Source organism: Marmota marmota, unplaced genomic scaffold, assembly GCF_001458135.2.
Source record: "Marmota marmota marmota unplaced genomic scaffold, marMar, whole genome shotgun sequence".
NCBI lineage: Eukaryota > Metazoa > Chordata > Mammalia > Rodentia > Sciuridae > Marmota > Marmota marmota.
In genome coordinates, this window is record NW_026000026.1 from 35,071,254 (window position 1) to 35,097,330 (window position 26,077).

The 26,077-nt window shown below is 41.9% G+C and overlaps 1 long non-coding RNA gene across 1 annotated transcript in view; it reads right to left on the reverse strand.

Annotated features, from left to right (window-relative positions):
- LOC125619049 overlaps positions 1–9,789 on the reverse strand; it is a 21,172-nt gene extending 11,383 nt beyond the window's left edge. Inside the window, exon 1 of the long non-coding RNA XR_007350521.1 lies at positions 7,398–9,789. This is a non-coding gene — a long non-coding RNA (uncharacterized LOC125619049). The remainder of the gene's footprint in view (positions 1–7,397) is intronic.
- Positions 9,790–26,077: the final 16,288 nt, after the last annotated feature.

Here is a 26,077-nt window from a genome sequence, read left to right on the forward strand (position 1 = left end):
TCTCTCTCTCTCTCTCTCTCTCTCTCTCTCTCTCTCTCTCTCTCTCTCTCTCTCTCTCTCCTTCCTGGCTGCCATGAGCTGAGAATCTTTGCTCTAGCACATGCTCCCTACCATGATGTTCTGTCTCACCACAGGCCCAAAGCCACAGGGCTACATGATTACGGACTAAACCCTCTGAAACCATGAGCCATGGTATCCTCTTTTGAAGTTGATTTTCTCAGCTATTTCATCATAGCCATGGAAATTTGATGAATACAGTCCTCAAGGATGGCCCTTTTCCAATGACTGGTGTGGAAAATTCGAAGTCCAGCTCCTTCACCTTGGATTTGGGATAAAATCTAAGGTGTAATTTATACTCCCAAGCTCCCCTGCAGGGATCAGGCCGAGGCTGGAACTCTGCGTGGCTTCTTCTCTTTCCTGCATTCCATGCCCAGTTTTTCCTGAGATAACTTCCTCAGTAGGTCCAGTTGCACATGAACTCTCATCTCCAGGTCTTTTTCTGGGAAACAGTTCCTAATATAAGAACCACACATCTCTGAACTAGAAGTACAGACAGATTACGAAGTGCTGCTGGAGAAAGAACCCTTGAAGTCTAAAAATTTCTGCTGCTGCTCTTATCTTTGGAAGTTCTAGTTTTATTGGACACTGGGAACCTGGCATTGTGAATGTAATGTCTGCCAAGCAAGTTGAGGGGAAAACTCTCCTACAACTGCAGACTTTAGGTCAATAATATTGACTGGCCAACTTTCTGTCCTCAATAGACCCTCTTGAGTCCAATTCTGAATTCATATTGACTCAATCTGGAGGATTTTTAGCTTACAGCTCACTGCTGCATGCTCTTGGCCTCTCTTCTCCCTCTCTCCCTCTTTGGGATGCAGAGGTTTAATTCCTTTAAAACTAGCTCCAGCAATGCAAAAGGCAACTTGGATCCTCTGGGCCTTAATATGTAGGACCACAGATAGTCATACAAGCCATCATGGGCTTTCTATTTGGTCTGACAATTATTTCAACCTCTAATTCACATTCTATGATTTCCCATTTCTTTGTTTTATAAGTCTGGATCTACAGGTGGTCCCTCTTTAGAAATCCAGGCCCACCCTATAGCAGATGGAAAATTCTGTTACCCATTGTGGCTTAGAATAATATTTGTCTAATAAAATAGTTACTATTTCTTGAGTGCATGCTACATGCTGTTTCACAAAGAGGCTGAGGTTTAGATATGAAGATTAACTTGCCCATGTTCACATGACTAATAATTGATGAGGCTTTACCACAAACAGACCAAGATTTGGGTATGTTGGACATGAGCTCAGACCCCCTGTGTATCCAACAAGTCATAGCATTTCCTATCCCTGACTTTGCTGACCTGGCTCCAATACTAGCTTTGGTTTTCCTCCTATCTGCTCTGGTTTTACTTCCCTGTTTAAGACCCTAATAGTCATTCTTTACCCACTCATTTTTCCTGGGTGCTGAATACCTGCTTCTCAAAATATGCCTTCAGCCACTACCTGCCATCTTCCATACAGACAGAGCTGGAGGATCTGTTCTGAATACATGTCTCTAGGGACTTCCTGCTCCAAAGTCCTGCCCATTTCTTGCCAAGTTGAACCATGATGACAGGGACCTAAAACCCAATTCTGTCTTAGGTCAGCTTCCCACAAACAGAGACCAAGAAAAGGAAACTCAGGTACGTGGTTTATTGAGGTAGGACTCTCAGGAGAAGCATCTAAGGGAGGCAAACAGGCAGGTCCCAAGGAAGAAAGCCAGGGAAGATCTGCAGTCAGGTAAAATCTAAACTTGGTCTGATCTAGGAGAGGCTCTGGAGCTGAAATCACAATGTTGCCCCAGTGATCCCCACCTTAAGCCAGGGGCCTGGCCTTTTTTACTCCTGTATCATTGCAATAGGCTTCTCTGGGCGGGAGGATGGAGGTCATGTGATTTCTTGGTCATCAATTTAGGGCAGTTCTTGGGAAGGGTACCTCTGTGAACCCTTAGCAGCCAATACTCACAGCATCTGGGGGTTGGGGGCCCTGACTATCCACAGCATCTATTAAAACTGCCTAAGCCTTGGGCCCTGAACAGGGGGCTTCAGCAACACCAGGTTCCTTTTATCACCCCACCTCATGGTTCCTGGCCCCTTCCTACTTTCCACCATATCCTATGGTTAGGGTCCCCCACGCCAGCTGCCCATTGGAACTTGCTGGATTTTAGTACCTGCTCAGAGTCAATCACTGGCGCCTGACACATTATTAGTGTTCTAAATCTTTGTTGACAGTTACTAAGACTCCCCAGGTGGCAGCACAAAAGTCAACAAGGAAGTAAAACTCCACCAGCTGGTTATTATTTGGGGATAAAACCATCACACTGTTAACAGTGGGGTGTATGCCCACAAGCCTCAGCACATTGCTGGCCTGAAGGCTCACCTGGAGTTGCATATTTTAATCCCCTGTTCCAAGCCTATGTATATGGACTTCTGCACCTCTTCCAGTTCCTTTGCAATATGCAAGCCTCAGGAAGCTGAGGCAGTAATGAGTTTTGAAGCTGTTCCTCTGCCTTGGACAACCATGGGGCAGGCTGCTCTATTTGCATGCAGCTACCTCCAATGATCTCTTGGCAAAATCTGTGCCATCATGGCCCATTGTTTCCTTAATTCTAAAATTCACATCTTCTGATGTGAAATCCTAAGTGCTTTCTATTGTATAAAATTAACACTTAAATTAATTTTTTCAATGTAGCCTGAAAAAATTCTGTAGCCCATTTTACCTGCGAATAAAGAAATGATAGACCCAAAGGATGCCATGCAGAGGTTCCAAGAGAAATATGCTACCCACCATTCTTCCTGGATTTCCTAGTTTGATTTCCAGGACCACATACATGTGACCCCAAAACTAGAAACCCCTGGATACAGTAACATGCTTGGGCATTGTGCCTTGTGTTAGAAACCTGCTTCCCAAGTGTCAGAGCTGGATAAGCCGAAGCAAGTGACTTAAAATCTTTATGCATCAGAATCTTCTTCTGTTGAATAATAGTACCCAGTACATAATTGCTATGAGGATGATAACAAGCAACCTCTGTAATTTCAGTATCCCAATGACATAAAAACTTATTTCTAATTAATACCCAGTCCAATGTAGATTCTTCCAGTTGATGAGATCCAAATTCTTTCATCTCTGACTTCTCATCTTTGTTCATTAAAATCCTGTTCACTCAGCAGTTACATGGGAAAAGAAGAAAGTGGAAGATCACTCATGGGAAATTTTTCATGGGATACATTCTGCTGAATAGAATAGACGCATGACCTCAAGAAACAGTAGAGGAGTCTGGGAAATGTAGTCTAACTGTGGAGCCAGGAAGGAAGAGTCATGGGTTTGGAGAGCTCATTTCATCTCTGCTAAACAAACCTTCTCTCAGTTCGGCTGAGAGGACCACAAGGCTGAACTTAAGCTTAGCAAATTCCAGTAATGGGCTGAGTACTATCCATAGACTGAGAAGTAAACAAGAGTTAGAGATACCTTAAGAAGAAAGAGGAAATCATGAGAAGCAGGTCTATGACCCTCATTGAAATTTTGTTTACATTACTGAAAGATATGGTCCATGAGAGGGTCAAAGGGGAACCTCTTTACTTTTAGCATGTCCCAGAAGAATAAGAGTCTGCAAAATACCCTGATTAGAACAGTAGGCTAGCTGAAGGTAGAATTGAAGGGTGTGGATCAGTCTCCACTCTTGAGAAGTAGAAAGCAAAGTCCACAGTTTTAAAGAATCAGCCAGAATATCAGAGAGCAGGGTGAGGAAATGGCAGAACTTGTATTAGAATTTAGTCAAGTCCTACCTGATTCAGAATAGAAAACAGTGGAGTATGTCCCCACTCCCTCTCTGTTATATTTGTGTGTCTTTAGCTCCATTGGAATATATTGTGATTAAACTTTATAAAGTTTCCAGTCTTTCAGCACATTTCCAGTATATCAACTTAAGCCAAGATGGAAACGCCACCTTCACTGTACAGGAAAAAGTCACCCACCAGACTCTTGCTTCTGAAAACTGGTGGACCCCAAGTTTGAACTCATGACAGCCTTCCTACTTCTGGGCCTCCACAACTCTTCTTGATTTCTGAAATGACTCACCAGTTATTTCAGTTTTACTCAGATCTCAAGGATAAATCTTTACCTATGTAGGAAGAATTTACTGAGTTTTCATGATATCAGTGTTTCCTCAATGCTTTGGCTCTAAGCTGTACATAATTCTACTTAAATATCTGGTTCATTTCATTCCATACATGCCACTACCAAATGGCTCAAAACCAACTGATTATATGCTACTGCAAGTCACCCTGCACCTTGTACCCACTGGATCTCTTGCTTTATTCCTATGCTGTTTCCTCCACCTGAAACTCCTTTTTTCCTATAGATCTTTGCATGGTTCACTTCTGCACACTTTAGGATCTTCTTAAATATTCTTGCAAATATGTGAGAATTATAATTTATAATCCACTTCTGGAAAGTGCATTCCCATCTTGTTTTCTCCTTGTCTTGTAATTATAGTCACACACTTGGTAGTCACCACAGGGATTTAGTTGTTGCAAAATGCAGAGCACTGAGCTTTAGTACAGTCGGATGTTTGTATATTCTCCCTTATACCCTGCATATGAGGTCATACCAAGGTTTGTAATTAACACTGGAGCACACCTTGAAGATAACGTAATCTCTTTCCTGAAAGCACTCAAACTCCAGGTAATAAAATCAGATTGTATCACAGTCCCTTCAGGATGCCTCACTACTGTTAATAAGTACATGATAAAGAGAATGTCTTTCTTGATTCTAGCCATATTCCATAGGAAAATTTTAAGCTGCACCACAGTGAGGTATTACAATATTTTAAAAAGTGTTAAAAGAGATCACAGCTATTCACAATAGGTCAATTTTGCCCAAATAGAAACTATTGCATTTATACAATATGTCTAAACTCCTTTTCTAGCTTATGATCCTTTAGGAAACCAATTTCCTTGCTATTCCTTGATAATATAACCCTCTGAATTCTCATTTCCATCAAGAGAAGGACTGATAGGTGCACCTTGTTTAGTAGGTTGACCCAAAGTTGTCCCCAGGAGGTATAATGGTCCACCAGTGGTCTCCAAAAGAGTGCAGGGGAGAAGCGACATTGTGAGATTGTCAAAGCTAGGTCTGAAAAAGGTCAAGTAGCTTCCTCCTGTTTTCTTGGAACATTCACTCTTTGGCTGCCATGGGAAAACTGACTACTTTATTGTGGCCTTGCTGGAGATAATGTGTAGAGAGACCACTGAGAGGTAAAGAGAGATGAGCAAAAAGCCCTGGCTATATGAGTCTTCCCAGTCTAGGCATCATACATGTTAGTGCTGAGGCCTTCAAGATATTGCTAGCGCTAGCTTCTGTGCAAAAGGAAACACAGAGAACCCTAAGACAACATGCCCAGAAAAGCTGGGTAGACCTCAGAACTATGATAAGTACTGATATATGGTTATTGTTTTAAGTCACTATGTTTTGAGGCTGCTGATTGCACTGCAATAAATATTCAGAACAGGAGGTAAATTACACATAGGATAATATAGAACTCAACTCAGATGATTGTCCCACCCACTGATGCATATGTGTTTATGATAAACAGCAGTGTACTCGGTACACAACGATAAGGCAATGCCTCACAGAACTATAGAGGGTGGATGTCTATATGCAGTAATTTCAGGGAGACTCGATGTTAGGTCGGTTGAGGTGGCTAAGGGAACAAAGCACCAGGCAACAACCAATCAGGCACCAACAGACAAGCAGTGATAACCACCTGTCAATCAGCGGGGTCTCCTGACTGATCCTGAAAGAACATGGAGCTCAGCAAGATCTCCTCACCAACCCCAGGAGAACAAGAGACCCTCAAAACCTCCCTTCCCTGTCCCAAGCCCTCCCCTCCTGCCCTAAGCCAGATAAAATTACAATTCGACTGAGTCTGGGCATGACTCCCTGGACCCATTCTTTTGGACTAAAGGGTCTCACCCAGGAGCAAATCTCAATAAAGCCTTGTGCATCAGCTTTTAATCTGCCTCCTTTTGGTCACCGGTGCCTGACCTAACACTCAAATGTAAGCTTCATCAAAAAACTCAGGCCTCTTGTCTCTACCATAGTAATTACCTTGATAGGATTTGCAATGTTGGAAACTTGATGAATACTAGACACCTCCATATCCAGTGGGTTTCAGACTAGGAACACTCAGGATTTTAAAAAGGGATTTCCAAGAGATGTAGAGTGCAAGGCAAACCTAGTGGATAAACTGCTTTAGGTGCAGAGCTTCTTCAGTGTTAGAACATGTGACCAAAGGTGCCAATGATCACCACATACTCCTCTGCTCATTGTGATTAGTGTAGGTCTGGGCATGTGGTCTGTGCCAGATCAATCAAAGTGAATATCAAGACATTTGTAAGAAATGCTAAGAAAGAAAAAGATGCTCTCTCCTTGTTTACTACATTGGGATTTTGGAAGGGTCTTGCTCTGAAACCTGCTGGTAGCCATCCTGTGAAGAAGAAGAGCAAAGGATCCTGGGTGTGTTAATCAGCTTTCAGTCACTGTGACAGCATATCTAAGAAAATCAGCTTGAAGGAGGAAAGATTTATTATGGCTTATGGTTGCAGAGGTTTCAGTCCATGGTCAGCTTGCTTCCCATTTTTGGTATGGGGAGGCAGTGCATTGTGATGGGGAGGGCATGGTAGAATAAGGCTGCTCACCCCAGGGAATCTCAGAAGCAGAGAGAGAGGGAATGGGGCTGGAGACAAGATATATTCCCCAAGGACACACCTCCAAGGACCCACTTGTTTCAACTGGGTCCCACCTCCTCCAGTTTTCTATCACCTCCCTATACTCTATTCAGCTATGATTCATCAATGGATCAGTCTATCCATAAGGTCAGAGCCCTCATGATTCAATCACTCCCCCAAAACCCTACCTGTGAATATTGCTACCTTGAGGACCAAGTCTTTAACACACAAGCCTTTGGGGAACATTCTAGATCAAAACCTTAACACTGGGAATGGAGTAGAAAGAGTAGAAGCAGAACTAAGAGGATACCAAAAAAAAAAAAGTTGATCCTAATGACTTTGAACAAGTATCCATCTACTTTTAAAGCTGTATCTTCCCTAGACTGTTGTATAATACAAGCTCATAAATTTATTTTCACTTGTTGATTTAAGTAACTTAAATTTTTGACTAAAAATCCATGAATACACATATGTTTAGCATCTCTTGAATTTTACATTTGAGATTTTTGCTGCTAAACACATGTTTGGAAATAGCTAATCTTAGTGCAGTTGATCTAGTTCTTTTAGTTTTGAAAAAGGAAATAATACAGGGGCTGGGGCTGGGGCTCAGTGACAGAACACTCACCTGGCATTCATGAGGCACTGGGTTCAATCCTCAGCACCACATAAAAATAAAATAAAGGTATTGTGTCCACCTACAATGAAAAAAAAATGTGTGTGTATATATATATTTGTGTGTGTGTGTATTTTTTAAAGGAAATAATAGAGTCAGAACGCGATCAACTGAAATAGTCCCGTTTGATAATGATGATGACAATGACAATGAGAATGATGATGATGACGTTAATGTTTACTGATTACTGATCCAAGGCACTCTTCTATGTGCTATGAATATATTAGCTCATTTAATAATCTTCTTAACATTGTAGGGCATTCTGTTATTAGCCTCACTTACAAATGATAGAATTGAAGTACAGAGAGAATAAATAACATCCCTCAGCTCACACAGCCAGTGAGTGGTACAGCTAGCATTAAATCCAGCTGTTCTTTCATCCATGCCCTACGCTTCTAAGAAGACAGAGTACATTTTAATCAACCCTGAGTTCTGGGCTCCATCTTTTAGCAGTGCCTACATTCTTAAAGAATGCAAAGCAGGAGGTCCCTGTTAAATGAAGAGGGGGAACTCCCATCAGTGTGGATTTGCCTCCATCATCTATTCTTTTCACGGCTCTAAAGTATACAACATATTCACGTCTGCTTGATTCTGACATCTTCACTGGGGGGAGAGAATACAGAGATCAAAGGGAAGAAAGGTTTTTAACTTAAGTTGTCAGCTTGTTTCTGCTTCCAAAAATTCTCATGCTAAAAAATATGGCACTGTGCTTTACTCTCCAAAAGAAGAAAAAATCAAGTTGTAGCTAAGTCCAATTTCCTGTTTCACTTGGGCTGAAGAAGATTCAGCCTCAGTGAGTCCTTCTTGCCTACCTCTGAGCTCCTAAAATGACCCAAGAAGTTGTATGCAGCACAGAATTATGGGGAGAGGGAGTAGAATTTTGATCACCCTGTTCGTTCATTATTGAAATTTGTATACAGTCTGTGCAAGGAAAGTAGCCTTGAAGTTTCCCTCCAGGGAGTACAATCTTGGATCCAAGGCACCTCGCTTTGGAGGTTTTCTCAGAGCCTGGGATTGAACTTCCTTTCATGGACCTTATGTGTATCCTATTCTAAGGAGATGCCAGAGTGCAAAATCACCATCACTCCTCTCTGTGTCCACTAATCACCTCTCTTCCTTTGCTATGTCCACCTACCCTTCCTTCTGGTCAAGAACAAACACCCTATTGCTCAGGGCCATTCTCTATAACACTTTCCATACTGCATGGTTTTTTTTTTCCCAATTAAAGTGAGCCTTTAAAAGAATTGTGGAGCTTTTAAACATTCAAGCATCATTTATTTTAATATCCTCTTAAATACCTTTTGAAAAATCTCTTAGAAGTCCAGTCAATTTAGAAGATAGTTAGTGTGTATTTTAATGGACCATTCAATTTCAAATAAATGTGAAGGAAGTTATAACCATCTTCAACAACTCAATGACAATTTAAGGAGAATGAGACCTTGATTGAAACCATTAGGAATTCAGAAACAAGACTCTGATGTAGTCAAAGAAAACAGTCCAGGAATCTGTGAATCCTGTCTTATTTTGCTTTTAAGAAAAACTTCCAAACTACAAAACTAGGAAATATGTTGTCCAAAATTTTAAGAAATTTACTAAATAGATTAGTGCAATTGCTGAAGTTTAGCATTGAGAAATATTGATAACCAAAACCTTTTTTTAAAATGATGATTCTCACCTAGCCTGTAGCCTTGAGACTTGGAAAGAAAACTCTCAGATGTCCTGACATCTATTAACATATGTTGATCAACCCACATAATCAGATAAATCCCTGATCCAATGCATCTGCAAATTCTCCTCTCAGTTCCATTGTATTTATTCTTTTTTGGATCTGTGCACACAAGTAGGGAAGTCCCAAATATGGCTGTGGAAGGGTCTCAAAACAGGCTGAAGGCTTGAAGGCCACACTGGAAAACAGTCAAGCACAAATAAGAATGAAGTAACATGAAAGAAGAAACCTATTAATTGTCAGATACTATAACAAGATTTTTTTAAAAATCCACGTTTGCTCCTGTTTCTGTGAGAAGTGGTTAGCACAAAGCAGATGAGAAGCATAAGACATAAGAAGCTACACAACTGTAAAGATGTCACAGCCAATTAATAGCATAGTCAGGACTGACACAGTTGTTCATTCACTGACCATTCGCCAGTAGCCAGGGACCTTGGTGCTTCTCAAAGTTTGTTGCTTCTCATAGATTCCTGAGTCCCATCTTGAGAGATTCTAATACAGTAGATCTGCAGTGAGGCCCAAGAATTGCCATTTCTAAAAATCTCCCAGCTGAGGCTGATGTTGCTAAGGAGAATCCCCCTTTGGACTGGTATAGCCATTTAGATCTTCCTAGAGTTTACAGACCCTACAGGATGCAGACAATAATATAGCTTACACATGATGGAGGGATAGGGAAAAGGTGAACTGGAGCTATAGCACACATGGTAGAGGCTTCTACCTAGAAATTAGGGAATCCAGTTTCCTGGGGGAGGTTTCAGGTTAAGCTGAGAACTTTAGATTGGAGAGGAATTCTTGCCATAGAAGGCCGCCTGTCAGTGGAAAGGAGAAAAGAGAGAAGTTTCCAAGCAGAGGGGACATTTGCAAAGTCCCAGTGATGCAAGAAGCCATTGAATGTAATAGTGGCAAGAGGAAAGGATATAGACAAAGGGCAGCATGACTATTCTACAGAGTTTAGGATTTATGTTGTCAGTGAAAAGAAGTTCTTGAAGGTCTTTAAGCAGAATAGTGTCAAAAGCAGATCTTTGTTTTACAAGAATATTTCTAGCTGCAGTGCAAAGAGGGAATAGCAGTGATTAAAACTGCAAGCAAGGAATATGTTTAAGAGGCTGCTGAATTTATCCCACTGTTAATTCAGGTTTATCTGCATCACATAGGAAGAGCCAATGGCACAAGTTGCCTTTGTCCTTCCTCCAAAGAGGACCCTCTGTCTACAGACAACATGCCCCTCTAGTCCAGAGGAGGAAATACATACATACACCAGCCCAACCGCCCCTCACTACTCCCACATACTCCCATCTCTGCCCCATCTTCACCAGTGCCCTTGGGTTGGCATGCATGGCTGTGCTGGGGCACATTCTCCTGGAGCCTTAGCTTAGTGAAGGCTCTGTGATGCTATATCACCTCCCCAAACTTCTCCAACTTCTTCCCCATCCTCCCCAGGACACATCCTTCTCTGCTTTTGGAATCTGTATGGCCCAGCCTCCTAGATGCTGATTCTGTATCACAAGGGGCTATAATTTGCCATCTGCCAAATTCTTTGTCCTATGCAATAATAATGTTCAACTCTTCATGCAGTAACTTCCCAAATCACTCAGGCCAAAGAGAGACCCACAGATGCTCAACAAATAATGATCAAAGCAAAATAAAGTTTAATAAAGAGAGGAGGTAACTCCACTATCAATGACCAATTGATGGCTAAAGAAATAGTAACATGTTTTATTAATTACACAATGATACTATGTATTGAGTACTGTTCAACTTATCAGCCATAATGTATGCGTAAATCAAAACTACAATGCAATACCACTTGATAACCCTTTAGGTGACTGAAATTTAAACCGACAGCTAATATCAAATGATGGTGAAGGTAGAGGATTTGAGCCCTCATACATTGCTACGGGATTGTCAAATTGTACCACCATTTTTGAAAAACCGTCTGACAGTTCTTTAAAATTTAAACACAGAGATGCTGTTTGACTTCCACACCTAGATACATAACCAATATAATTGAATGCATGTTTACACAAAACCTCACACATGAATGCCAACAGCATGATTTATTATCATTCAAATGTGGAAACAGCCCAAATGTGCAACTGATTAATAAATAAACAAAATGCTATAAGTTCCATACAATGGATTATGTTTTGTCCATAAAAAGGAATGAATTACTAATATAATCAAAAATATTCATGAACCTTGAAAACATTTTGCTCCATGAAAGAAGCCCATCACGAAAGACTAAATATTCTATAATTTCATTTATGTGTAACATCCAGAATAGGCAACTCCATAGAGACAGAAAATAAATTAGTGGTTGCCAGGCAACAGGATGGGAGGGGAGAGGAGAGTGATAGGGAGTGGCTGCTAATGGGTTATGGAGGTTTCTTGATGGTGGGGGGAATGATGAAAATGCTCTGGAATTAGCAGTAATGGCTACACAATTCTGTGACTATACTAAACATTATTGAATTGTACATTTTATATATTTCAATGATATATAAATTATATCATAATAAAGATGTTTCAAAAACTATGTATATATATATACATATATATATTCTATGTTAAATACAACATATTATAATCACAATAGTATATTTTGTTAAATCCCTGTTGGCATAATGAAATACCTGAGAAGTTAACTTATAAAGAGAAAAGGTTTATTTTGGCTCACAGTTTTGGAAGCTCCAGTCTATGATTAATTGACCCTATTGTTTTGGGTCTGTATTGAGGCAGCACTTCATGGCAGAAGCATATAGTAAAGCAAAACCACTTACAAGTCAGGAAGTGTACACCTCTAATGACCTTAGGACCCCCCACAAGGCCTTGTCTCCAAAAGCTTGCACCACCTTCCAGTAGCACCACCATAGGGACTATGTGTTATAATATATTGTATAAATGAATGTCATTATAGTATAAAACTATATTCAATAAATGAACATGTTTTAATTGTAAATGAGCCCTCTATGTCTCCTGGCCCAGTTTGAACACTGAAGGCACCTGAATTCTTTTGATACTCACAAGATTTCCTCCTTACATAAATATGCTGCCTCAACTTCCTTCATAGGTCTGAGTATTGTGAAACAAAAAATTCACTGAGATCAGTGCATCCCTAGGTCGGGTTGTTTTATATTTGGGGATGGATTTTTTTGTTTGGTTTGGTGTGGTTCATATCACACGATGAAGAATTCCCCCATGGGATTCTAATCCTGGCTTCACCACTAGTGGCTGTAACACAGGGCAAGTTGCTCCCTTTGCCCAGATTACCCAGCTGTGAAGTGGGAAGAGTGTTTGAGTTCTTTACCACAAGGTCATTAGGACTAAATGACCTCCTCAAACTTCAGGATTCAGTCATTAAAATAATGATATATGTACTAAATTTATTCTTGTTATTATTATCATCATGATCACCCTATTTTGTGGGTTCTCAAAAGCATCTTACATCTTAATTAGTTTGGGCCTTAGAGTTGGGGAGGATTTTGGCTCATTCCTAATTGGAGGAACTCAGGGAATATGAAGGGTCAACAGAGCCACTACCTGAGATAGCCTAAAAATACAAGTTGGGGGCATTCATTTCAGTTCCTCTATAAATACTCTATATTTGCTTCTCCTACTTAGCCTGAAGATTAACTGCTAAATTTGGGAGAAAGACCTGGGAGTTTGTCCGTGAGTTTTTCTGTGTCTAAAGGGAAGATTTTTATCATCGAATATTCTGCAGTAAGCATGAGTCAGAAAGAGACTCAGGCAGGCCATCTTCTCCAAGGTGGATGGTCATAAATCAGCTTCTAAAGAATATTAATCTCCCCTGGTTCCTTTGGAAAGTTAGCAAGTACTAGTAGACAATATGAAAGAGCCTTCAAAAGAGGAATGGTGAGACAATGTCACCTTGAGTTTCTTCAAAATTCAAAATTCATTTTCTTTTCATTGGAGAAAAGAAAAACTGTTCCCTCAAGCATACTTTGGGGGAGTGCAGTCCTGACAGGCAGATGCAGTGAAAGGAAATCATTGGTGCCTGAAACTCACGACATGCGTGAAATGGATCCCAAGAAACACACTAGTATCTTCAGGGGAAGAAAAGATTCCAGGAAGCTATTTGGCCCAGCATTGGATCATTTCCAACCGCTGCTGGAATACCTAGGATGCCTTGGAAATATTTACCCAAACATTTTGAGATTTTGAATATCTGGCACCCAATAGATAAACATGAATAGCATTCGGGTCTTTGGGCTTAAATAAATAGAGTTACAGCACTAGGGGATTCAAGAAATGGACATTGAAACATACAAGCCCTCCCCTGACACCACGACAGACAGGGTGTTCCCTTTCTTTCTGTACATCTAAACAAGTGGGCTCTTAAAAAATGTGATTCCCAGACCAACAGTATCAGTATCATTCAGGAGCTTGTTAAAAACGTAAGTTCTTAGATCACTTCCCAGATTAAGTGAATCAGAATTCTGAGGTTTGGGCTCAGAAATCTGTGCTTCAAGATGATGTTTCTAATCGCCTCCATATATGATTCCGATGCTTGCTAAAGTCTGAGAATTACTGCTCCAACTATGGCTAGTAACAGAGATGATTTTGTGAATTAAGCAGATAGGTCTGGGTGCATGGCTTTTAGTGGCAGAGCACATGCTTTGCATGTGCCAGTACCTGGGCTATGTACCAGTGTGCGCACATACACACACACACACACACACACACACACATACACACATACACACACGCGTGTACACACACACACACATGCACAAAGACTAGCAGTATTAGGATAGTTCAGGGCTACAAAAAACAAACAGGATTTCAGGGGTCTAAGTAAACAGGGATTATTTTTGTAACAAGACTGGAGGTCAACAACCCTAGGCTAATGCTGCAAAACCATGATGTTACCCGTCCTGGTTCCCATCTTCCTTTGCACTTTGCTAGGCTTTGGCAGGTGGATTTTTGTCCTCAGCTAAATCACTTTACAGTCCCCGTTGGCTGCTTCACCACTGCCTGTTGTCCATGTTTCAGGCAGGAAGAAGAATGATGACAGGCAAGGGATAAAATACTCAGGCAAACTTCAATTTTCACTTCTAAAAGGTTTCTGAAAGTTCCACTAGTGAATGCCCCTCACATTTTACTGTGTCTGGCAAGAAGGGTAGAATGGTGAGCATTTCAGCTGAATATTATGCTACTCCAAAACATCACAATTTAGTCAGTAAAAGTGGAGAAAGGATATGGACAGGCAATTAGTACAGCTGCAAATTGAACATAGGAAAGAAAGAAAGACAATATACATAAGGGTCAATATAAATAACAATTTGTAATAGTGATATAGTTTATCATAAATAAATTATATTTGTAACATGTAGGTATAATTTATAAAGTTGTTATTAATATCAAGACTTAACAGGACAGTAAGAAAGCAAGAAGAGTTTATAAAGAATGGTTCTCAACTTTTATTAGAAAAGGTCCAATTCTGGTAAAATGTTTATAAATGCTTGATTTGATTTTGGAAATTACTCCTCTTATGATCAGAAGATGCAACATTTGTAATTGTATTTAAGACTTCCTTGATTATGTCTTCCTCACTGGATGATTTTCATTCTTGAAGAAGTTGAATACTTGACACTAACTATAGTATTTGTCTGTAATGCTGAACCATTACGGCTGAGTAATGCTATGGTTTGGATCAAAAATGTCCCCCTGTTGGGGCAGGCCCAGATGGCTAGAGTTAGGCTCCCTTGCCAAGACCTCAGGTGGACTGTTAGGTTTTTAGTGTGTAGCCAGGGCTGGGAACTGGCTATGTTATGGTTAGTCAAGGCCAGAAACACTCTGATTTGGAGTGCATACTCAAGGTCATAAACATTAACCTGTGAGCCTGTGCCCCCTTATGTTACCTGTTGGCAGTGTGCCTTCTTTGTTTGGCCTACATATTAAAAGGGCCTGTGGAAAAGACTCAGGGGCTAATGGGAACAAAATGAGGACTAAAATGGAATTGGATGGAAGCTGGAGGTTATGGCCACCACTGAATAAAACATATCTACTATCCTGTGTCTTGCACCTTCTTCCACCTGCCTGAACCCAAATCTGTTTCCTGAGTCAGAGCCCCTGTATGACACTTCCAAATGTCCATGTGTTAAAGTCTTGGAGCTATTGGAAGGTGGTGAAAACCCTTAAGAGGCGGAACCTAGTGGGAGTTTTTAGGTCATTGGAAGCATTCCATCAAAGGGGTTTAGTGGCATGCCATTCTCTTCCTCTTTTTCTTTTATGCCTGCCTATGAGGTGAACAAGCTCCCTCTGCCAAGCATTCCTACCACAATACACTGTGCCAATCACAGGCCCAAAACAATGGGGCCAATTGATCATGGCTGAAACCTCCAAACTGTGAGCCAAAAGAAACCTTTCCTCTTTTTAAGGTATCTGTTACAGTACCAGAAAAATTGATTAACAGGTAAGATGACACGCATTGTCGTTCCTTGACTGATTTCATTTCACTTAATTTACTTCATATGATAATATTACTTCATGGCCAGAAATTTTTACTTTGCAAACAAGAAAAACAGTAATATTTTTATCATAGAAAAGTACTCTTAAATCCACTGACTTTGAAATATACAATTTTTTCTGCCACTTTTCTCCTGTTGGCAGCAAAGGTTTAAATTTAATTGAGAAAATATCCCACTTGCACTTACTATAGGCAGTTCCCTAGCCAGCTCTTTTTCTAAAGCCTAAAGTCACCTGATGCTCGCCACTACTTATCAAGTATCCCAATGGATTATTGTTCCCATCTACCAACCCCTAACCCCAAGATCTATATGGCAGAATGCTAAATTACCCAATCAGCATAGGTAGGGTGGGATGGTGATGGAGGAAACGAAATACAGCAAGTTATTACTGAAAGTGTGGGCTTTCCACCAGTAGCATCAGCATCATCTGAGAGCTTGTTAGAAATGCAGAATTGCAGGTGTCATCCTAAATCTAGTGAATCAGAAACCACATTTTGAAGAGATCTCCAGTGATTGGTATGCATATTTGTTTGAATAGCCTTAAACTGTTGTTCCAGACCTGCTGCATAAGCATCTCCTGGGAAATTGAGTGCAATGCAAAAACTTCAGGCCCATCCCAGACCTATTGAATCTGACACTGTGGAGGTACAACTCCACAATCTGTGTTTCAACAAGCTCCTCCAGGTAATTCTGATATAAACTGAAGTCTGAGAACTGCTGCCCCTAAAATAGTAACATTCCATCTTAATTATACAATGAGCTACCTGAGGGGTTTAAAAATGGTAGTTATCCATCACCTGCCTCTTAGAAATTCTGAGCTGGAGAGTGGGATTTTTAAAAGGTCCCAGGTGACTTTCGTGTACAACCAGATGAAGGACATGAGAAAGTTCCCCTCTTCTCTGTACCAAATAGAAGATCCACATATTTGAGTATCTAATAAGATTCAAAGTCAGTACTGGACAGTGGGATTTGGAGAAGGGGTACATAATGACCGTTCTTAGGTTCTATTTTGATATATCCTTTAGAGTTCTTTTTTCTTCTTCTTTGTAGCTAGCATCATATGTGACCCAGTTCCTTGCTAGCCAGAGCTGGTTATGAAGAAGGGATTGATACCGCTGGATATTATTGGCAAGTCCTGCTTCTTCACATGTTGAAGTTTAAACACTAGAGAAGCATGCCAAGGCAAACATAGAAAGCAGGTTTATTTAAAAAGGGGTAATATAGACTTCTCCCAGAAGGGAGAAGGGGGCCATAGCTGGTATCCTGGTATCCCCAAAAGCAAGGGTGTCTTGCCTTTTTATATGTCCTAGGCTTCCTTTATTCTCCTTCCTGCTTAAGGCCAAGGAAATGCCTGGTGGGATGGTCAAAAGGTGGGAAATAGGTGGGCTGAAGGGGGAAGGGCAGGATGGTGCAGCTCAGGACACATTAATTAACAACTTTCTAACTCTCTGTAGGGAAGGGCAATTTCTAGGACAGGTTACCTTAGCAAGAGGCTGGAGCAGGGGCGGTTTCTTGGTAAGGATGGAGGAAGGGCTCTGAAGGAATTAATGTTTCAATCCTTCAGAAGGCAATCCCCACTTCCCAGACTCACTCAAATTGACCTCCTTGATCCAACCTGACTTGATTTACCAGTCTATACTGGCTGCCTGTCTAATTCTGGCTTCAGGATTAGGGTCAAAACTCTAAAGTAATAGGAGGGTATTTGCCCTGAATATTTTCTTTGCATACTATCTTCTTGAATCTCTGACCAGAATATCAAGGACTCTAGGATGTGGCATCTCTGCCATTATCTTCTTTCTTTGAGGAACCTAACCAATATCACCTACTATCTGCCCATCAAATAACCCTGTTGCTTTTTGGTTTTGTATTGGAAAATTCACAACCCCAGAACAGGACTTTCCGTCTTCATATTGCTCTCATTCTGCAAAGCTCTATCCTTATATTAAACTCAAATTTTTCTCTTTGGAGGGTCTAATTATAGATCTTCAGTCTGCCCCCCAAAATGGGTATGACATCTGCATGATGTCACAACTCACCAAACTCTTAAAGAGAGTTTTTGAGCATCCTCTAAGCTGAAAAAGCTTATTCTTTGAGGTTCAGAATTCATTTTCTGAGTAGTGCCTCTCTGTGGTATATGCAGTTGGGAGCCGCATTCCCATTCCCCTGCTGTTGTGAGTGCTGGATGTCAAAGTCTCAAGCTATACCTCCCCTGAAAAATTGCCCCAGCTGATGGGAGTAACAGCAATGGAGATATTGTATCAACCCTCACCCCAGAAGCAGACACAACCAATGACTGACTATCATGGGAGCACAAGTCTCCTGGTCTCAAGGTGGGACAATTACAATCATACCCAACCCCCTCTTCACCAGCACTTGACAAGAATTCATATTTCAGTCTCTTCTAGAAAATTTGACCTAAAACACTCTTCCCATCACCAGAAATATTTGCAACTGCTCCTGGTATGTGGTCACCCACACTACTGCACATTTGTTGAATCAGTCGGGACTAAAGCAGCCCACTGAGCCCTTAAAGGAACAATGCATGAAAGAAAATAAAAAGCAGGTTTGACTGGTTCTGCAGGGTCAGGGTCAGGGTTGGGGTACAGCCTGGCAGAATTGGAAAGCAGCTGCGATCCCCACAAAAATACCATGTGGAAGAAGAGAGAAGATCCAGTTCTCAATGCCACTGTCTTGGTGCCCCAACTATATGAGGATTGATCACCAAAAAATGGCCCTGATTTTCTAACTCTCTGCAGGCCCAGTCTTTTCGATGTGATTTTGAAGTTCTAATCCTGATGTAAACAATGTTTATTCCCTGCCTTGAATCTGTTCTCTCACTTGTTTGAACCAATAGAACATGTTGGAAAGAAAGTTTTGCCCATTTCAAGCCTGGCCTCTAGAACCATTGAGCACCTGTTCTCTTTGTCTTGAACCCTTAGCCAGCACCATGTGACCATGTCCAGACTAGCTTGCCAGAAGATGAGAGACGAGTGGCTCAGACTCTTTCCCCATGCAACAGACAGTTGACCTCCAAAACTATGGGTGGGGCCATCCTGAACAGCCATCCTCCAGTTGACAAGCAACTCACAATTAAACCCCGCTAAGATTAGCAGAACCAGACCCAGAGCAGACGGAGCACCCAGCTGACCAGCAACGTTGAGAAATAATAATGGGTTGTTTGAGGACATGGGATTTGGGGGTGGCTTAATAGTCTAACACAAGGTCCTGTGAGCACTGGAGGACTTTTGTCTCATACACCCTAAGAATGAGATATGCAGATGACAGAGAGTGAGCATTCAATAACAGATTTATTAGAAGCAAGCAAGGAGAGCTCCCACAGCATGAGGGGGTGGGGTCTCAAAGAGGGTACCAATGGTGGCTCTCTGACTAGGGGGATTTATTCTGTTTTGATAAGGAACTAACCTTTCATCGGATTTGTTCTCTTTCTCTGACTCAATTGAAGGTGTACAATTTTAATTCCTTATTTCAAAAATGGTATGATTTAATGTGCTTCTTAACCTGTGTTTGTTTGTACTTGTTCCTTAAAACAAAATAATAAAATAGACATTATTATTGCTGTATGTATATAGGAGACTGTATGACCAATGTGATTCTGCAAACTGTACAATCAGAAAAATGAGACATTATACCCCATTTGATTCAAATGTATGAATTGTCAAGATCATTGTACTGTCATGTGTAACTAATAAAAAAAAGTATAGCTTGGGTTCAAAACACCTCTTTGGGGTTACTCATGTTAGGGTAGTCAAGGAAATTTGGGGCAACAATAGACAATTGGCATTCAAGTGTGAGTGGGGCCTTCTAGTCAGGCAGCCAAAAAAAAACAAGCCTAGAATTTAATCTGGGGTAGTGGTCTTGCCTCAGCAGCAGCATTGTGACAACAGTGAAGCGATGCTTCACTCCTTTCAGTCCTCTCTTGAAGAAACCCAAATATGAGACAGAACCATTGAACTAGAAAGTACAAACATCTCTGCACACTTGACTCTGAACTTAGGGAGATGGGTTTGCAGTTCAGGACTGTGGAGAAGAAAGAAGCTTTGGTGGCCAGAAAACACAGCACCTGAGGGCAGTGGGGGCAGGCTTAGAGCTCAGAGGGGGGCCCTGTGTCCTGCAAACTACACAGCCTGAGCCCTCTGTGAAGTCATGAGAAGGCCGGTTCTATTTTTATTATGTGGTCTAGAAAAAGTACCTGGGAGCTAGCAGGGAGCCAATCAGGAAAGTGAACTAACAAAATATGGGAAGAAAAAAGAAAGAATCTGGAAATGTAAAACTGGGCAGAGGAGGGTAAAACTAGAACTAGGTTTAAATGTATTTCTTTATTAGAATGTGACAAACGTATTGTACAAATCTTAATCATCTAGGTCAGTCATGTCAACATGAAAGAATTTCCTAGCACCCAAAGGTCCATTCCCATTCAACACCACTCCTCCTCCAGAAGTAACTCTCTTCTGACTTCTGCTGCTGTAGACTAGTTTTACCTGGCTTTGAACTTCATATAAATGGAATCACGCCCATACGTCTTGACTTTTGTGCTCATCATTTCGCCTGTAAGACTCACAGGGGTACGTGTTTTAACAATTTGTCCATTTTTGTAATTCTGAACTATCCTATTGTATGAACACATCACAATTTATTTTATTCTGCTGCTATGAGACATGTGAACTATATCCGGCTTCAGACTTATGAAAAGTGCAGCTATGCACATTCTTGTACCTGCCTTTGATGCACACACTTTCTCTTTGTCTTGAGAAATCAGTAGCTTTTAATCAATCCTCTCCTCCCTCCTTTTTTGTCCACCATCCGGGAAAAGACCCAATGGAGTCATGTAGTCACTGGTCACCACAGGCTTAGGCTAGACTGCCTCTGAATGCGGAGCCTACTCTGGGGCAGGAGGAACAGAAGGAAAAAAGAAGTAAGGAGCAGGCAGCTTCAGGAACAACAGAAATGATCATCAATTCTTCCTCACTTCACATCTTCTCTGCAGTAGCCCTCTGAGGTGCCATAAATAATGACATATGTTTGAATTAAAGATGCATTGGCTCCTTTTAAGATGCAAATATGTTTTTCAGAAGGATGAATCCATAAAATAATTAAAATGTTACATTTGCCAGATGCTTTACAATGTTCGATGTAATTGTCCTTTAATTTATTAGCTCCCTCCCTATTCAAAATGGTGTTCCATTAATATAGGAGTTTGTTAGAAATGCAGAATCTTAGGCCCCAACCCAGATCCCCCAGATCGTAGAATCAGGGTCTACAGGTTTTTGTTTGTTTGTTTGTTTGTTTGTTTTTGGTACTGGGGAATGAACTCAGGGGCACTACTCTACCACTGAGCCACATCCCCACCCTATTTTGTATTTTATTTAGAGACAGGGTCTCACTGAGTTGCTTCATGCCTCACTTTTGCTGAAATTGGCTTTGAACTCATGATCTGCCTCCTCGGCCTCTGGAGTCACTGGGATTACAGGTGTGCACCACCCCACCTGGCCAGGATCTCATATTTAAGCACAGCACAGTAGAATTTTTGAAGCCCTGTATTCTCCCACTTGACACTTTATGCAAAACTCTACAAAACAGAAAAAGGAGGAATAATTGTTCCATTTTACAGATGGGGAAATCGAGACACAGAAAGAACTTGATGGACCAACACATCTCACTGGCCATGGGAAGGCTTCTAGAAGAAGTTCTGTTGATTTTCTGAGTACCATATTTCCCTTATTTCACAATGATACCTATTGAAGTGCCTAACACTTCATCAGACCAAATAGCCTGTTTCTTCCTTAGAGAACAGTATCCTAACATCTCCATAAAAGGGGGTCCAAGGAAGTCCCTGAGAAGGGGCACCTCAACTCAGGACAACTAGGTCCTTGATGTTCACTAAGAATTTCAGAACTCAGTAAGAGGCACAGGCTGATTTATTAATCAGAGTCAAAGCAGTACACACTCAGAACAAAATACAGTTGTCCCAAGGAGAGAGATACACCGTGGCCTCAAGCTTGGATAATATCTAAGATTTTTCAGGTATTCTAAGATGGGTGACCTAAGATATTTATCTAAAGTTAGACTTTGAGTCATTTACCAAGAGCTAGTAAGCTTATCTTGTGACAACCTTATGAGAGCTGTTCCTCTATCTTGAGGTCAGACCATTTTTCCTTTTGCATTAAACAAAAACTATGAACTATGTCTCTCTATATATATACTTATAACCTGGGTGATTTAGAACTAAAGAATTGTGCTGGAATGTCACCCAATGTGTGCTCCAGGAGCTCCATTAACCATTTAATAGTTTCATCTGTGCCCTGCTCCCTTTGAAGGTAAGGGGTCTTTGAAGTGAGACGCACAGCCTTGATAGTTTTGTGTGCCTTAAAGCTTGTGCCTTGCTCAATTTCCCTGTCTCTGTTTCACTAAGGGCATGAACTATGGCCTGGGTTCCTTTGTTTGGTTAACATGAGGAGCCTCCAAGAAGGACATAAATATTGGAGGGTTTTTAAGTGGGGTGGGGGCAGGATGGAGGAACGGGAAAAGAACGAGAATCCCAATTACTGCATGAATGAGCAAAGAAGGGTATGGAAAGAGGGGTGAAGTCACACAAGAGAGACATTTCAAATCCCTGGCTTTGCTACCGGTTCCTCTCTTGCCTGCAGTCGAGAGGTATATGCTGTGACGCAGTCTACAAGAGGCTGTTGGCAGGCAGCCCAGAGCTGGCCCAGGTCCTCACTGCAGAGCTTGCTTCACAGGGAGACTGGAGACTGCCTCCTTGTGCACCTTCCCTGGGACCTGCACAGCATCAACACCACCTACATCTGAGGGCACACAGCTCTGCAGTAAAGGCAGTCAGACCATGGAGCCGGCTGGGAAGCTGGGTACAGGAGCCCAAGACAAGGGGCAGCTCAGGGCTTGTCTGAACACACCTGCAGAATCCAGGGACTCCAGGGTTCCATCATCCTTTTCTGCTCCTCCAGGAAGCAGCTCCTGTTTTCAGACTTGCTCTACCTGCCCTGGAGATGTCTAGATGCTGCCCCTTACCCTTGAGCACTGTGACAGTCCCACAGCCAGAATGATTCAGACTAGTGAAATGGACCTAGACTCTATGACCTCCCTTCAAATCCAGCTGAAGAGGGGTGGAAAATACAGGGCTCTCTCTGCCTGCTCACATAACAGCACAGGAAGATTCTAAGGAAACATGCAGCTTCCCCCCACCCCCAACCCCCATGGTGTCAGACATCCAACTTACAGTTGATGGTAGCCTTGCAAAGCCAATGTCTAATTTGGTTCCTAACCCAGAAGGCTGGCTTTAATGGGACAGACAAAGGAAAGGGACTACCACAAGCTGGTAAGAGAGAAGTCAGGACAGGTAAAGAACTTATGGGGCTGTCAAACCACAATGGTAATAAGCTACCCCAGTGTAGTGAGACTCCCTTAAGTCAAAAGAGTAAGCCTTGCAGCCTCCTTGGTTCTCCAAGCTGCCCGATTTGCTTCCATAAATCTCTCCCTTCTGCCATCAGTGACTTTCATTTCCCACTGTTGAGAAATGGCTGCACCATTCCTCTGAGCAGCTGCAGCCTGTGTATTCAGTCAGGGCCAAGCTGTGCATCAAGGGCACCAAATCCAACTTCCAAGGAGATAAAGTTATGCAGGAAGGACAGTTACATTTCCAGGCCATGGTCAGAAAGTTATCCGCGTGTGGGGATGTGCTTGGTGGGTGGTCAGAGTGGGGAAAGGAGGTGGAGGCTACTGAAGGGAATCAGTCAGAGCCACGACTTGTCTCACAGCAGCCCAGGACTTTTTCCCACCAAGCTTTGCAGGGAAAGCCACTCACCTTCTTTCCTACTTGCTGCTGTGTGCCATGAAACAACACCCAAAGCACAGCACATCAGCAAATTCATTTACATCTCTATCCTGACAGTTGAAATTAACTCATGACCAAAAATGTCCAGCAACATGTTAGATACTACACGGTGAGAGTGTAAATGAGTCCATTCCAGATGCCATGTTTTCCTAAATTTCTATCTGTATTTTTCCTACCTGTCTAACTGAAGTCAGAGCTTTAAAATCCCACTTGGACTTAGTCTTCTTTTTCAGTCCTCTCACTAGCCACCTGGATACTAGCAGTTCCTTTATTCGTGCATCTGAATAATAATTATTGAACACACATCATGCACAAATCATAGTGCTAGTGAGGAATTGACACTCTTTCTGCCTTATAGGGGTTTCCTTATCCTACAAATATTTATTGAGCCCTGACTGTTTACATAGCACTGTGTGGATTTGCTAGTGAGGGAGGAAAGGAAGAGAGCAGCAGACAAGCCCTGGAAAAGCTTCAGAGACGTTTATTTGGAGAAACATGCAAGGTCACACAACAGCCCACTTCCACTGTCAAAGTTACTATTACTTTGCCACAAAACAATATGTCACCGGAGAGCCTGTTAGAGACGCCAGACCTCCTGAGCCAGAAGCTGCATTTTTAAGGAGATCAGGGGAGAGTCCAAGCATATTAGATATTCACTGATCTAGGTGAGGGAAGCCTTAGGAGTCCAGGGGAGAGAGATTATGGAACACATCACTGGTCAAAACATTACACAGCAGTTTGCCTTTAAGGAATGTCTGGGTTTGGCTGGAAACAGAAGGCTCAAGAAATAATTCCCCACCTTCACCAACTTAAAACATTTAAAAAAATCATGTCTGAAAACTGCAGAGAGCAATACAATTTTGCAGACACATTTTCCACAACAGCAAAAGCTGTGAGTCAGGTCGGATGAGACTGCAAATTCTTGTGGCTGAAGGTGTCAGGATCCCCAAATGGCAACTTGCCTGGTTTGGACAGCTTCAAGGTCAGATCCCCTGGTGTCCTGGAATGGACCAGCCCACACAAGATTCCTGGTCTTGCCCAACCTACCTGTCAGTCAAGTAGATCAACCAATGAGAAACTAGATCATTATTTTCCAGCAGTTACTCAGCCAGTTGACAGTTTCCAGCAAATTGAGTCTAGGCGTGGCATCATGTGAAGGTTGGTAGAGAGGCTGCTTTATCTAGACAGCACAGCAGAGCAGATAAATCCTGTGAAGTTGTGATTAGAGGCTGTTTGCAGGATGCCTATTGTTTCAAGTGGGATCAGCCTGAGTGGGTGCCTCAAATCATTTTAAGCTTACCTTTTCTGCACTCCATTTAAGAATTAAGAGTTCTGCTTTAAATCTGAAAATTGAAACAAAAGAATAAACAGATCAAAACATGGCTCCCTTCACTGTTATCTTCTTGTGACTACCTACCAGCCAAAACATCCACATTTGTCCAATAATGGAACCAGAAAGATTATACAGAACTTCACATTCACTATTGACTGCATTGCTTAATATTCGGGCCTGTGGTTCACAGTGATGAAATGTGCCCATAATTTCAGTCTGGTCAAGAGGGAACCTTGGGGTAAGCTCTAAAGACAGTGTGGCCCAAGCTATAAACCATCCAGAAGATTTCTCCTTGGTATTGATTTTCTAACAGCAGAGATGGGTTTGTGCTGCTCCATATGGACTCTCTAACCTTTGTGGCCCTGGCTTATGTTTATGAGGCAGCCCACAGGGATAAGTAGTTGGACGGAGACTGAGTAGCAGGACCCAGATGGCTGGCCCTCATGAATGGAATGGTTCACTTTGACTCATCAGCTAATCCTGTTGATCCGATGCTCAATTAATAACAGGGAAATGACATCTGTCACAAAAAAAACCTGCCACCACTACCACCATTGCAACGCGGATGCCCTCTTTTCTCTCCTCCACAGCAGTCTCCAGAAAGCCGGAGGCACTGGTCATCCAATATATTCTCCTAATCATTCCCACAGATGTGTTTTTAAATTGGTGCCGGCTGGGGTCAGGCCTGAGCAAGATGGTGGGAGGGGACAGGTACCCACAGAGAAGAGTAGACATCCTCCCTTTATCTAATGACTCAGCTCTTTGGGAAAGGGCTTTTGAATGGGGAGGTTCAAGCCTCAAAGGCTCATCTCACCATTCTTCCCTGTGTCTTGCCGAGACAGAACATATTGTGCTGTGCTTTTGAAATGATCAAACAAAAGTGTGAGAAATCTGGAAGCCATACAGATAAGGAATGGTTAAAGGAATTGATGGAATAGAGATGAAACATTTATTTCAAATGTTAGAGGTGTCCTTGTGAAAGGAGGCAGCAGGTATTTCCTCTGTGTGTCCCGCAGGTAGGATATAAGTTCAAGGCAAAGGAGGCACTTCCCCACAAAGTAAAGTCACCCAATAATGGGAGGCAGAGCCCTGCTGCCTGAGTCAGGAGCTCCCCATCATGACAGGCACTTACGCTCCACGACTGTTTTAGAGGATACCTGCATTATAAGGGAAAGTTAAAGCAGAACTTCATAATCACTTAGACCTGCAATG